This window comes from Hordeum vulgare, chromosome 1H (assembly GCF_904849725.1).
Source record: "Hordeum vulgare subsp. vulgare chromosome 1H, MorexV3_pseudomolecules_assembly, whole genome shotgun sequence".
Lineage (NCBI taxonomy): Eukaryota > Viridiplantae > Streptophyta > Magnoliopsida > Poales > Poaceae > Hordeum > Hordeum vulgare.
In genome coordinates this window covers 206169876-206183592 of record NC_058518.1, presented here as the reverse complement: position 1 = coordinate 206183592, position 13717 = coordinate 206169876, and positions in this window count along the sequence as shown.

Here is a 13717-nt window from a genome sequence, read left to right as displayed (position 1 = left end):
TCCCTAGTCATCAATGATGCCATACTAGTTGTTGTTAGTTGTTTGTAGTAGTGCTTCTTGCCCTTTTTCGTGTCATGCCTTTCTTGCGTTTATCAGAGTTGTGTAGCCCGTAGTTGTGGCGCGTAGAAAATGCTATGTGGTTGATTTTGGCAGATTGTAGAGATTTCTTGTTTTTGCTCGTAGTTGTTGAACCGTAGCTCCGATTTGATCGAGTCCTATACATGAAACTTGCTTAGAATCTTGTGTAGTTCCATTTTCTCTTGCTGGTTGTATGTTTTGAAGTTCTCGTGACCGTCGTTGCACACATATTGCATTCATGCCATCATATCTTGCGGTGCTTGTATCTTTTGAACCGTACCTCCGTTGGAGATGTTCTCTATGTGTAGTTTTCTTGAAATGACGCGTAGAATCACGTGAACCTATTTGTTTTGCTGTTTAACAACTAATTAAATGTGTTAATTCAGATCTGGACAGAATTGAAAATTAACATGTGAGGTCGTTCCGGAGATGCTATATGTCATTTTCGACCTTATTTAAAATGCCTAGATAGGTAGTTTAATTACGCTTCACCTCTTGCCATGTTTAACCACATTTAATATTGCCATGTATCTAAACGGGATAGAACTAACTAAATAAATGTGGAGTTTCATCAATATGCAACTCGTTGCATATTGAACTTCACTTAATGTGTAGTGTTTGGTTGACTGAATTACCATGCCATGACTTGCATGTTTTCAGCTGCTCATGCATCATATGTGTAGTGCATCGTGTGGTGAATTCCGTGTGTTGATTTGTGTTTCCGGTTTGCTTCGTCTCGATAGAGTTTCGCAGCGTGCCGGATTGTGAGGACCCGTTCGACTACATCGGTTCGTCTGCTTCACGGAGGCATTCTTCTTCCAAGCGGGATCTCAGGCAAGATGACCATTTCCCCAGATACCATTACTATCATTGCCAGGCTAGTTTTATCGCTTCTATCGATTATGTCTCGTTGCCTAAAACATGTTATATATGAGCCTCTCAACAATGCCATGAAACCTTCAACCTGTTCAACCTAGCAAACCACTGGTTGTCTATGTTACTGCTTGCTTAACACTGTGTTAGCGTTGCTAGTTGCAGGTGCTTTGCTTCCATGTGAACGCATGGGTTCCTTGTTATATCACCATATTAATGTTATTTAATATAATGGACCTATATACTTGGTAAAAGGTGGAAGGATCGGCCTTTCTAGCCTGGTATTTTGTTCCACCTTTGCCCCCTTAGTTTCCGGCTACCGGAGTTATGTTCCATAATTGAGCACTCCTAACACGATCGGGGTTGTTATGGGGTCCCCCTTGATAATTCGTTTTAGATTAAAGCTGGTCTGGCCAGGCCCAACATTGGTACTACATTTGCCTAATCACCTAATAAAATTGCATTGGGACTTTCCGAACCCTGAGAATAATTTAATCAACCCTCGGGCCAATGCTTCTCATGAGTGTTGGTCCAAAACACAGAAGCTTGTTAACGCTACCCGGGGCAACTCGGCGTTTGCCGTGGTAACCATCGCTCATCCGTCGTGTCCTAAGAACGAGGTATGTGACTCCTATCAGGATCGTCGACACGTCGGGCGGCCTTGCTGGATTAGGTTTACCTTTGACGAGATATCTTTTGCATCGGGATTCCGGTGATGCTCTGGGTAATCTCAGAGTTGACGTTTTCCACTAGGGAATCCGACGAGATCGCGACCTTCGTGACTGAGGATTTATATGCGGCTTGTGGAAATTTGTGATGGACTAGTTGGAGCACCCCTACAGGGTTAAATCTTTCGGAAAGTCATGCCCGCGGTTATGTGGCAACGTGTAAGCTTTGTTTAACACTGGTTCTAGATAACTTGAAGTTAACTTAATTAAAATATGCCAACCGTGTGCGTAACCGTGACTGTCTCTTTCGTGAGTTCCTTCTCCAATCGAGGACACGGTGGGGTTATGTCTGACGTAGGTGTTCAGGATCATTCATTTGATCAACAATAATTCACGTCCGCTATGCTTAGATCTTCCCCCTCTTATTTCTTGTACTCGTAAGTTTAGCCACCAAATATATGCTTAGCCGCTGTTGCAACCTCACCACTTAACCATGCCTCACCCATTAAGCTTTGCTAGTCTTGATACCTTTGGAAATGAGATTGCTGAGTCCCCTGTGGCTCATAGATTACTACAACACCAGTTGCAGGTACATGTAAAGGTTAGTTGACGCGAGCGCGTTGATTGTACATTTGGAGTTGCTTCTTCTTCTTCTTCTTCATCGATCTAGGATGGGTTCCAGGCCAGCAGCCTGGGATAGCAAGTATGGACGTCGTTCTTCTTTTCTCGTTTGTTTTCGTCCGTAGTCGGACCTTGCTCTTCATCATGATGTTAATGTATTGTACTTTTGTGACTCTGATGTAGCTTGTGGCGAGTGTAAGCCAATTATATATATATATCTCTTCTATTCAGTACATGTACTTGTAACGATATCCATTCTTGCGACACGACGAGATGCGCTTCTATCCCTGACGAGGCCTTCGTGCCAAATTGAGGATAGGGTCGAATCTTTGGTGTGACAAGTTGGTATCGGAGCAGTACCGACCTAGGAGCCCCCTTGATTGATCGAACTTGGCCGAGTCGAGTCTAGTGAAAAAACTATTTGAGTCTAGTTATATATCAAAGAGTAGGATTCTTTTTTCTTCTCTTCTATGCTTTGGTGAGGAATCTTGACGTAATAATTTATTCTACTCCTCTTCTCACTAAAAAAAATTTTAGGATCACACGGATATTTTTGGAATCTATATGATGCCGATGTGACGGAGTCCTATCCTGGTGCCTCCTATCTGCTTTGAGTTTCAGGGGAGTTGAGCTCTAGGGGATTCTTGAGCACATGTTATCATTCAGATTTCTGAGTATCTAAGAACGAAGGATGTTCGTAATTGCTTCAATACTAGTAGTGGCGAGATAACCCCGATGTCCCCAGTAATGGTGCAAATTGTTCGGGAGTACTGCCATACTTTGTATCGTTGTGATCACGAGGGTCTGTTGTAGATGAAGGTCCGAGATTCTGGTTGTGTGTTGACGGATGTGATACAGGTGACGGGTTAGTATAGGAGTTGTGTGATTATTACTCCTTGTATCCGTGTACCAGATTGCATGTCCAGATATTTCGGGAATTCTTAGGTGGGAATTCAAGTACTTGCTTATAGAACAATCTTCCAACAAATGCATTGTAGCGACCCGACTCAAGACGAGTCAAGCCTCTGTGTTTCTATGCCATCCCTGGATCAGTATGCTGGCACACACAGTACATCAATGTATATATCAAAGTGCAATCACATGTAAATAGCGTAAAACTGATATATACCTTAAATATCTCAGCGGAAGCGGTCAAGGGAATGGAGTCCCAATAACACCAACGGCAAGTTGAGTGTAGACCGTAACCCTGAATCGTACTCTTACTCGTCGAAGAAAGTATCTGCAACATAAGACGTTGCAGCCGTGTAGGTCAGCATATTGAATATGCCAGCAAGTCACAAAAGAGAGGGGTGAAAAGTAATCATCTATACTATATGCATGTATGGCAGGTGGGGCTATAAGTTTTTAGCGAAAAGCAAGTTTTCTCCTACTTCAAGAGGGTTAAAAGCAAAATGTTACTACGTTGTTTGTTGTTAACGAGATGGTTCCACCAACCAGTTCTCGTACCCGAGTTGTCAATAATTACCCTCATCAAATATATTTAATGGTGTTGAGAAATCCAAATAACTTCAGTTCCTTTGGCTCAAGTTGTCCATGACCGTGGACACGGCTAATCGATTAGGTTTGAGCACTCTGCAGAGTTTTGCACACAGTCCCCACAAGATTTGATCGCCTCCGGGTTTGTCCTCGCACTTCAGTGTGTTTGAAGACCGAATGATCAAAACATGGTCTTTCAACGGGTCCCTCTGAATCCCTGTCGGTGCCCATCCATTCCCACCGTTCTTCTACATCTCCTAGCACCGCCTGTCCAGAGTCGCCGCATTGTCCAACCAAGCCAGAGCCCATAATGACTTGTGGCTGTGCAGGTAAACCTTGGGTCTTGAAAATATCCGTCCGTCTCTTTGAGCCTGGGTGAAGCTTTCCGCAGGATGTCATGGCCGTCCCCAGCATCCCGGGCATCCACTGGGTTCTCCAGGGAGCCGATCAACCGTCCTTCACCCAGAGTTGCATTGCGTCCGAGGTCTTGAAAATCTTGTCTTAACCGGTCTTGATTATTTAATCAACCTCGCATCACTCATGTTATGCATTCAACCGAAATCCCGTTTACTCAAGCATAGCAATATGAAATTTGTCGTCCCGGGGCCAAGTATCGGGGTTGTTGTGTGCCTACCACATGATACTACAATCTATACTAAAATTTCCAAGTACCTAAGCAGCATGCAATTGGGCATAGGATGGTAGAACTACGATGCATAAAACATAGGTGATAGTATGATCAAAGTGACTTGTCTGTGATGTTGATGAAGAAGAATTTCTCGAGAAAATAACTTGATAGACTTCTCGTCACTCTCCGATGAAATCTGTATAACAAACATATCATTCACATAAGCACTCATATTAGCAATCATTCTAGCAATCAAAACGAAGAAGAGAGTGAATAAGAATCTGAAAGAAACTTCAAATAAGACTAGGGAGTCTTCTACTACGTCAAACACTAAATAGTTTTTGTCTAACAGAAAATAATAACAAGGAACTAAGATATAAGTTTAATTAAGATAAAATAAAGTATTTTTCACAAAACGTTTTGAAAGTATTCCCAAACGGGATTTGAAACAATGGTGAAAACAATTGCACGTTACTACGGAACTAGAATTGATTTCATGAAAACAAAATAAAAATAAAATAAAAACTTGTTGCAAAACTACTGTTTATCTAACAAAAAGAAAACATAATATTTCTGAAATAATAACGAAAATATTTTAAAACAAAAATAGAAAATGAATTAGCCGCAATCCTAAAAGAGGTGAAACAGAAATTGTTTCACAAGAAACAGTGAGCTAAGATACTCAAACAAATCTGAACTTTTTACCACTGATAAATAAGATCACTAGTGATCAGTACCAAAAGGAATCAAATTAAAAGCTATTTTTAAACTCCTGGAATAGGAAAACAAGGTTTAAACTAAATCTGATATAAGTTATATTTGAAAAATTCCAAAATAGGCACATTATATGTTTTTAAAAACTACAGGCAATTTGTGAGCTACTGGAAAAAGAATCAACATCATTGGACTTATGGATCAAAAGTTGTGGCCAAAACAAAACAGAAACTTTCTGTTTTTGCAATTTAGACAGAAAAACTGAAGTTGACAAGCTAACAAATAGGGGGTAGACGTGGTGCGCTACGATAGGCCGCGGGGTGTGTTTGTTGCAAGGTCAGGAGCAAACGGCCGAGGACTAGCAAACTCGCTGGCTAAATGAATAAGTGAATTAAAATCCACCGGTGTTCTACTCTAAACCGAAGGGTTATTCTAGGATCTTATCTAGACCACACCTCTTAGATCTAACGGTGCAACGAAGAAAGAAAAAAAACAGAGGGAGAAGAGAGCTACCGGCAGTGGGGGCAGCTCCGGCGAGGTGGCGTCGCCGGTGAGGGTGAGGGGGGGCTCCGTGGGCGGTGGAGAGACGGGGAGGCAGCGGCGGTGGTCCTCCTCTGAGGGGAGGCGTCGGGCGGAGCGGTGGAGAGGACGGGGCGCTGCTCCAGGAGGGACCGAAAGCTGCAGGAGCTTCGGCTGCTGGTGGGCTGCGGTAGGGGAGGCTCCGGGGCGGCGGCGGCTCGGCGAGGCGGTGGGAACGGGGCTGCGGCGGCTGGGGCTCTTATATAGGCCAGGAGGGGAGAGGAAAGGAAGGAGGGGAAGGGAGGATTGGGGAAGGAATCCCGAATTTCCTGGTGCTGGCTCGGTCTCGGGTTGAAATTAGCAAGGGGAGGGAGAAGATGACCGACGGGGGGAGAGGCTCGGCCAGTGGGGTCCAGCGGAAGTGGGAGAGAGGCGGGTGAGGAAGGGGTCGGTCGGCCGGCATTCAAGGGATTCATTCCCTCGGGTTGTGGGATTCGGCCCAGGCCTATTAAGCGCTCGGGCGGCGGCTAAAAACTTTCCTATTTTCAAATCCTTTTCCAAATCAGGAAATAAATGCGAATAAAGAGGAAGTAAATCAAAATATTAATATAGGGTATTATATACCAAAAAAATCAGAAAAATATCCTCTACCCGAATAACATTTTTCCAATGCAAAAATAAAAACTTAAAAAAATGTTTTTTTCAGAAATTCCTCAAAATGCTTTATTTCTTTTTGCAATTATTTTTGCAAATGATCCTTGGATTTTCTTGGCTCCAACATTTCAGAAATGCCCGTACTTTGGAGGGTCATTTTCCTCCGCTCTCTCTCTTGCATGCAAGAGAGTATTTCTCCGGGCATTTCTCGCACGAAGAAAACGAATGGAAATGCAAAATAATTCAATGCAAATATCTCCGTTCAAATTCTTTAATGTTGAAGAAGTCATGTCATCTTCTCTCGTTGCTTTTAAAAGTTTGAATTTGAATTCACCGGAGAAGGGGAAAGTCATTTTATTCCCTCTCATTCAAAAGTTTCGAAAGGTTTCAAATTTCACACAAGTTTCAATCACTCAGCAAACAAACAAACAATCAATCTAATAATTATATTAACATTCCAAAATTTATAATTTTTGGGATGTTACAAACTACCACACTTAAAATGAATCTCGTCCTCGAGATTCGAAGAGGCTAGAAAGAAAGGTTAGGGTTTGGGGGTCTTCTAACAATCCAATCTCCGGCAAGGTGGGATACGACCACACTTAAAACGAGAGGTACTGGTCTCAAAATGCTTTAACGATCCTCTGGGGTTTTGGCATCGGACATCGCACAGTCTTCATATTAAATCCTTTGGTGATGCTCTCCCGTGGATATAAGCTTCTTCCGTCACTGGGTCTTCTTAACTGACAGTCTCGTGGTCAATTCTAAATAACATATCGATGGTTCTCATGGTGGTCTACCATTTGTGGTTATCCTGCAGAGAGAGGGGTCTTGGTTTTCATCCTCACCGTAAAATTTCTTACGTGTGATAACAAGTGCCATGTACATGGGCTTTTCTTATACCACTCTAAGGCTTAAACAAAAGCTTCAAAGAACGTCGTCTCTCTATGGGTAAGTCTCTCAGATTTACCATTCCGAATAGCAAGATAAATGATAAGAGTAAGTCGTCATGGTGATCAATCCATTCCGCACCCAAATCATTTCTCTGTATAAGGTTTAGCGAATCTCGCATTCTAACACTTGGGCATCCTCACAAGCGTTGCAGAATTTCTCTTGTCCACGAACGAAGTTCGGATAATCCATTGGTTCTGCAAGATGAACGAAACATCTATCGTATCTTCACAACTCTCAGGTTTTCGTATGCTCCTAAGAAAACGTTTGCTGATCCATCATAGCTTCTTCCATAAATCATATGCATTTCACAATCAATCCTTTATTACATCCTTAATTTCTTATCAAAAACTCCAATTCAAAAGTACTCTATTACAAATACTGCCATCCACATTGTTCGCTATGGTCAAGCATTTCTGCCACCTTTATTCATCTTCCTCTCTTGGAGGTACTTAGTTCCACTGGAACTTTCCGAGGTGCTCCTTGAAATCATCCATCTTTTTCTTCATCATGGTGGTCCTGAGCTTCATCTCCATCATCTCCGCACGTACTTCACTCAGGTATTCCTGGGTATGACGGAGTTTTGCTTCAAGTATTTCTCCAATCTGACGTATGGCTTCCATGGCAGCTTCATGAACAGCATCGAAGAAGGTTGCTCGTGGTACGCGTGAAATGAAAAAGTATTGCCCCATAGTCTTTGGACAGACTCCTTTCACATGGTGGAGGTGTACTTCCACGTACCAAAGTTCCACTCCATTTTCCACAAATGGGTAGCCTTTGTAGACTACATCTCCTTCAAGATGAATGTGCTTCATCATGTCCTTCAGGATTTTCGGGTAATCATGATCACTCGTCAGGGTCATGATCGTTTCTGGGCCCTTGAGGAATGACTCGTAGAGAGTTGTCATCTGCAGGTGTCAGTAAATAGGTACTCAGAGGAATGCATGTGTCTCCTTGGTAATCATGGTACATTCCTACTCAGTGGATCCTATGGGTTTACCGATTACTACCACACTTAAATGAATTACTCATGCCTACATAGACCATATTTTCTCATATCCTCATAATTTTTTTCAGAGATCTTTGTTCGAAGAGAAACAACGCATACAGTTTCAACATAGACAATCATGAGACAATAAATTCCATTTATTCATGATGTTATTACAATCTGAGGGACTTCTGTTACAAAAATTTCACTCCATGATCTTATGAAAAACACGAGTGCTTCGGATTACACTTATTGCCATGGTCAAAACTTAACTACTCCATTCTAGCTTTCTTCCTTTGTGGACAATCGCTGGCAAAATGTCCTGCTTCCTTGCAACAAAAGCAAATGATTTCTAACAAGTCTCGAGGCGTCTTAGTGTTTGCCTTTGCTCCTTGGGTTCCCGGCTTCCTTCCTGAGCACATGTATTTGTGGTGGCCAAATTTCATACACTTGTAACATCTGACATGACTCAGGTATATGTCTGCAGAGATTTGGTTCTTCCGAGGGTACTTGGTCTTCTTTCCGGACTCCTTTATTTTGGCCAATTCTTCTATTTCAAGTGGATCAAACTCCACTTCTTCCATCGGAAAGTTTCCCAGATACTCTTTGCTTCTCTTCGTGCTATCCTTTGAATAATGTCCTTCTTCTCCACATAAGTAGCATGCATTGGAGAAAAATCTGGTCAGACCTTGTCCATCAGGGTCTTCAATATTTGCGTTCATCACTAGCTCTTCTAGAATCTTCTTCTTGAGTGTTTCCTTCAGTGCATCTTTCTGCTGCTTGACAACCTGTTGCACCTTGGGGTAAATGTGACACTCAGCTGGGTAGTGGTTGGTTCCTTCACACAAGAAACAAGTCACCTGACTGCTTGGGCACTCCTCAGCTGGGTGATTTTCTTCACAATGAGTGCATCCATCCGTGTGTTCTTCTTGGCTTGTTTCGTAAGCCTCATCCTTTGTTTTGTTGAATATGGTATTCGTGTTGCTTCGGTGTCAAGTGGTGATTTCATATCTTCTCTAAGCGGTGTTCTCATATTTTTGTGGGAATGCTAATTCTCTTTGCACAAATCAATTGTCTTATCAATTTTGTCAACTAGAGTTGTTATGTCAAGTCTTTTCAACCGGTGTGTTTCTCTCCAAGTGTATTCAATCCTCTCCAATTTGTCAAGAGAATTCTCTTATTCCATCCGGAGTTCATCTCATCTGTCCCAAGTTGTCTTTGTTTTTTCCGAGCCCTCCCGCCCTTTTTCTCAGTGATTCAATTTTCATCCAAGAATTTTCATTTCATTGTTGCTCCCGCTATCTTTTCTTCCGTGTCCTATCCGGTGTTTCATTGTGAAGATTCTGAGGACATTCGTGTCATATTTGTTCATTCTTGTCATCCTTACCGGTGAATTTAATTCATTTGTCCGTGTCATCATATCCTTTTCATCCTTGTAATTCTTTCCTATGTTGGAGATTTTTATCAGCCTATCTTGTTTATTCATCACTTTTCTATCCGGAGTGTTAAAAATATTTCAGTAGTTCTGGTTTTCAATCCTTTAGTTATTTCGAGGTGCTAACCTCATCTAGTTTCTTCTACCGGTGCAATATCTCTCGTTCTAGCAATATTTTCAACGGTGGTTTCTTCGAGTGGGCCCATAACCCAGAGGTTTTTCCCAGGATCTTATATGTCTCTTCTAATCTTTCCGAAGATCTTTAATTCTTTTCAACTATGACGTAAGTATGATTTTCATCAGTCATATTCCTTCTTCAAGATCAATTTGAATTAATTCTCATATTTGGCTCAACCTTCCATTCTTCTTTATTCCAGAGTGTCTCAGCTATTATTGGTATTGTTCCTCGTCATCATTCTCAGCTTGCAAATTCGAAGGAGTGTTTCTCTCAATCTTGGTCTATTATCTTGGATATTCGTCATTTCAGCTTCATGTTATCATCTTGAATTTGTTCCAATCATGAGAATCCATTTCTCGCTATCCGGTGGTTTTCTCAGTTGTTTTCATTCTCGTTCCTCCGAAGGCCATCATTTCAGAAGATCCTTCGTTCTCAGCTTTCAGCTTTCATCCTCAATTCTTCTCAATGGTTGTCTCTTCGTTCGTCTCTCGATTTTCCGGTGCTTTATTCAAGTTTTCTTTCAGGTGGATCATGATCTCTTCATTCTCATGTATCTCCATTAATTCTTGGTATCCCCATTCAATTGTGAATTCTTACCGGTGCTTCCTTCAATTATGCTTCAAGTGGTGCTTATCTCTCTGCCTCTTCAAGATTCATTTCTAGAAGAATAAGTGGTATGCTAAATCCGTTGCTTGTCATCAATTAAACTTGATGAAGGATGAGCATAACATAATTCTTATTATTGTCCTTCCTTGTTCCAAGAGATTTCAATTCTTCTTCCGGAGGACTCATGATATCAATTCTTTTCTCAAGTGCCTATATTTCTTTTTCGGAGTTCCAAGTTCTTTTAAGTATCTTTTTGTGAGGCTTCATCTAAATCTTGGCAAGGTCATAATCTTATTCTTTTCTACCTTCATATTTGTTGCATCATTCAGTTGTATACGGAGGTCCTTCATGGTGGTTCGTCATGATATCAATTCTTTTCTCAAGTATCCTTTCTCTTGCATTTATATGTGCAATTATTCTTACTTTATCCTTTGAGGTGGTATTATAGCATTCTTGTTAGTGTAGGAGCCTCGAAGAGTTTTCCTTTCAAGAATAAGATAATTAAACCCACCAATTCTATATTCATGGGATATTTTCAACTCATGGTTTCTTCCTTGAGTTATCTTGGTTTAGGTTTCACCTAAAGCTTTTCCTTGGGATGGGGGCTATTATGGTGATTATCATTGATCCAAGTTCTCAATGTATCCTCTTGGTGTGAGAAATTTTTCGTATCTTGTTTCTCCCAATCTTTCCTTGTTTATTTTAGTGGTTAGTTGTCACCTCATAAATGTGAGATGATTTTCATAAGCCCACTACTATCCTGTTCTTTTCGTTGTTGTTCTTCCAACAACTCCGTTCAATCCTTCTTGCAAGGATGGTTGCCAAGTTCATTTGCGATAGTAGTTGTCATTCTCTCTTCAATCTCTTCTTCCGTATGAGCTTGTGCATATTCTATTGTTCCGGAGGCATTGTGATATTGCTCTTTTGGGTCTATTATGTTGTTCTATCAAGATCATGGTGTTCCCTTGTTTTTATAGTTGTTTGTTATGTATATTGTCCATTTCTCCCATCTTTTCGAATTTTTTGTCCCATTTTCCTACCGAAGTGTTGAAGAAATTTTCCGTGAATTCTTGCTTCTTTCTCATATCATTCCTCATCGCCTTGCAACTTTCAAGGATCATTGGTTTCACTCGTTTGTCAAAGAAGCGACTAAATTCTTACCGCTTGTTCTTTCTCATCCTCTCCCCCTTTCATTCTTGGATCTCGGGGCGAGATCCTCTTGTAGTGTAGGAGAGTTGTGACAGCCCGATGCCGATGTGCCTCAAGATTCCCCTTCTATTCCGTTTTCGTCGTGTGTCTATTTTATTTTTGTCGCATCAGCATCGCATCATTCGCATCATCAGCATTGCATCGGCACCCTAGTTGCTGCCAGTTTTCGAAAGTTGCATCCGTTGTTAGTTGCCGGTTCTCGTCGTTGTTTGTTCTGAGCCCGTTCACACACGCACGCGCCCGCGACATCGTCAAAACCCTGTTTTAAAAGTGTGTTGAAAACTTTCTCTGATCGGGGTGAAACTTGGCATGCGTTCGTAATTAGATATAGCTAGGCCGCCTGTCGAATTTCGTCGCGATCGGAGTTCGACTAGTACCCGAACGGTCGACCGTAGCGGCACCGTCTTCGGTTATTCGTTGGACGTTTGTCGGTGTTTTAAAACTCGTTTGTGCACCGCCCGTTCTCCCTCTCGTCTCCTGATATCCACTCTACACGTCCTCGTAACCGTTCCCGCATTCGGAATCGTCTAAATCCGACCACGCGGTTGGATCCGGAACGAAATTCCGGCTAACCTAGCCCCCCATATGTCTATAAATAGACCCCGGTGCCTATATTTAGACAGCGAAACCCCCTGCCTCGGGATCAGTGCCCCTCAAACCCTAATTCCCCCTCACTCACTCTCCTTCCTCCAGCCCCACCCGCCGTGGGCCGTAGAGCCCATCCGAGGCCCATGCGGGCCCGGTCGCGCCGCCCCTCTCCCATGGCGCCCGAGCCAGGAGGGGTTCCTCTTCGATGTGGATCGGGAGGGAGCCCCGAGCTCGGCCTCCCTCGCCGTCCGGCGAGCTCCCGCCGCCCATGCACAGCCCCTGCCGGTGCCCTCGCCCCGTGGACCGGCCTGGGCAGGCGACCCACCAGTTCGGTATTCCCATGTGGCCCAGCGCCCGGCGGCCCAAGTCGGCACCGCTACCAGCTGCCCACCTCTCCGGTCCGAGCCGGCCGAGGCTGCCTCCTCGGCGGCCCAAGGTGAGGCTGAGTATTCCCCGCCTTGCATTTTTTTTGTTTCTTGCGCTGCCTTTTCGGCCCATGTAGATTTTAGGACTTTTAGGAATTAATAAATTCGTGAATATATATGATTTTACAATGCCCGTAGATTTTATTTCATAAGTCGGATTGAGGCGCGTAGCATATGGTTTTGGTGTAGAATTGCGTGTAGATTCCGAATTTATGACTTGCATAATTGTCTGACATCGTTTTGCGTGTCTAATGCATAGTTTTACGTGTTTTTACAATAGGTTTTCCCGTTTAATTTTCGTGCGTGCCCGGATTGATCGTATGCCGTAGATTAAATGCCCATGTTTTAGGAACCATTTTTCCATGTATTTTAGAGCAGTGATTTGTATTTTTGCGCGTAGGGATTTGCCGCTAGTTTATTTTTCCGTGTATAGGTTATTATCCCGCATTTTCGTGTGGCAATATTTTGTTGCGCAACCCCACATATTTTATATGTTTACGGGGTAGAAAAATCCTTATGATTTTTCTGTGCAATTAGTTTTAGCTTATGAGAAAGTTAGTTCACGCGATATTTTGTCATGTTGCCCTCTTGTCATTTTCGTAGGATTTATTCCGTGCTTCGTTTGACGGAGTTGTCAACTAGAGAGTTGATCTTGGATGTTTTGTTTAGCCCCTGGTAATTTTGGTTACAATAGAAATGCATGTTTAAGTGTGGTTTGCTTGATCTCAAATTGCTAGAAATAGTGCTGATTTGGAGGAGCTGATGTATTTCTATGTCTGGAATCTGTGATATTTTGTTGATATCTTGTCTTGCTTGTATCTTTTGATCTCTAGCTCTTTTGAGGTTGGTCCAATGGAGTAAGTTGCAGTCCTTGTGTTTCTCTAGCATGCTGTGGATTTTCATGCCATTTGGAGTCCTGTAGCTATGGGTTTTGCTGCTGTCAATATGGCTTCAGATCGAAAACTGCACTTTCATGAGGTGTAATTTTCACTAAGTCTGAAATAGTCTGTGGGATGCCATTTTGTGTCTTCTTTCCCTAGAGATCCATGATGCCATGCTAGTTGTTGTTAGTTGTTTGTAGTAGT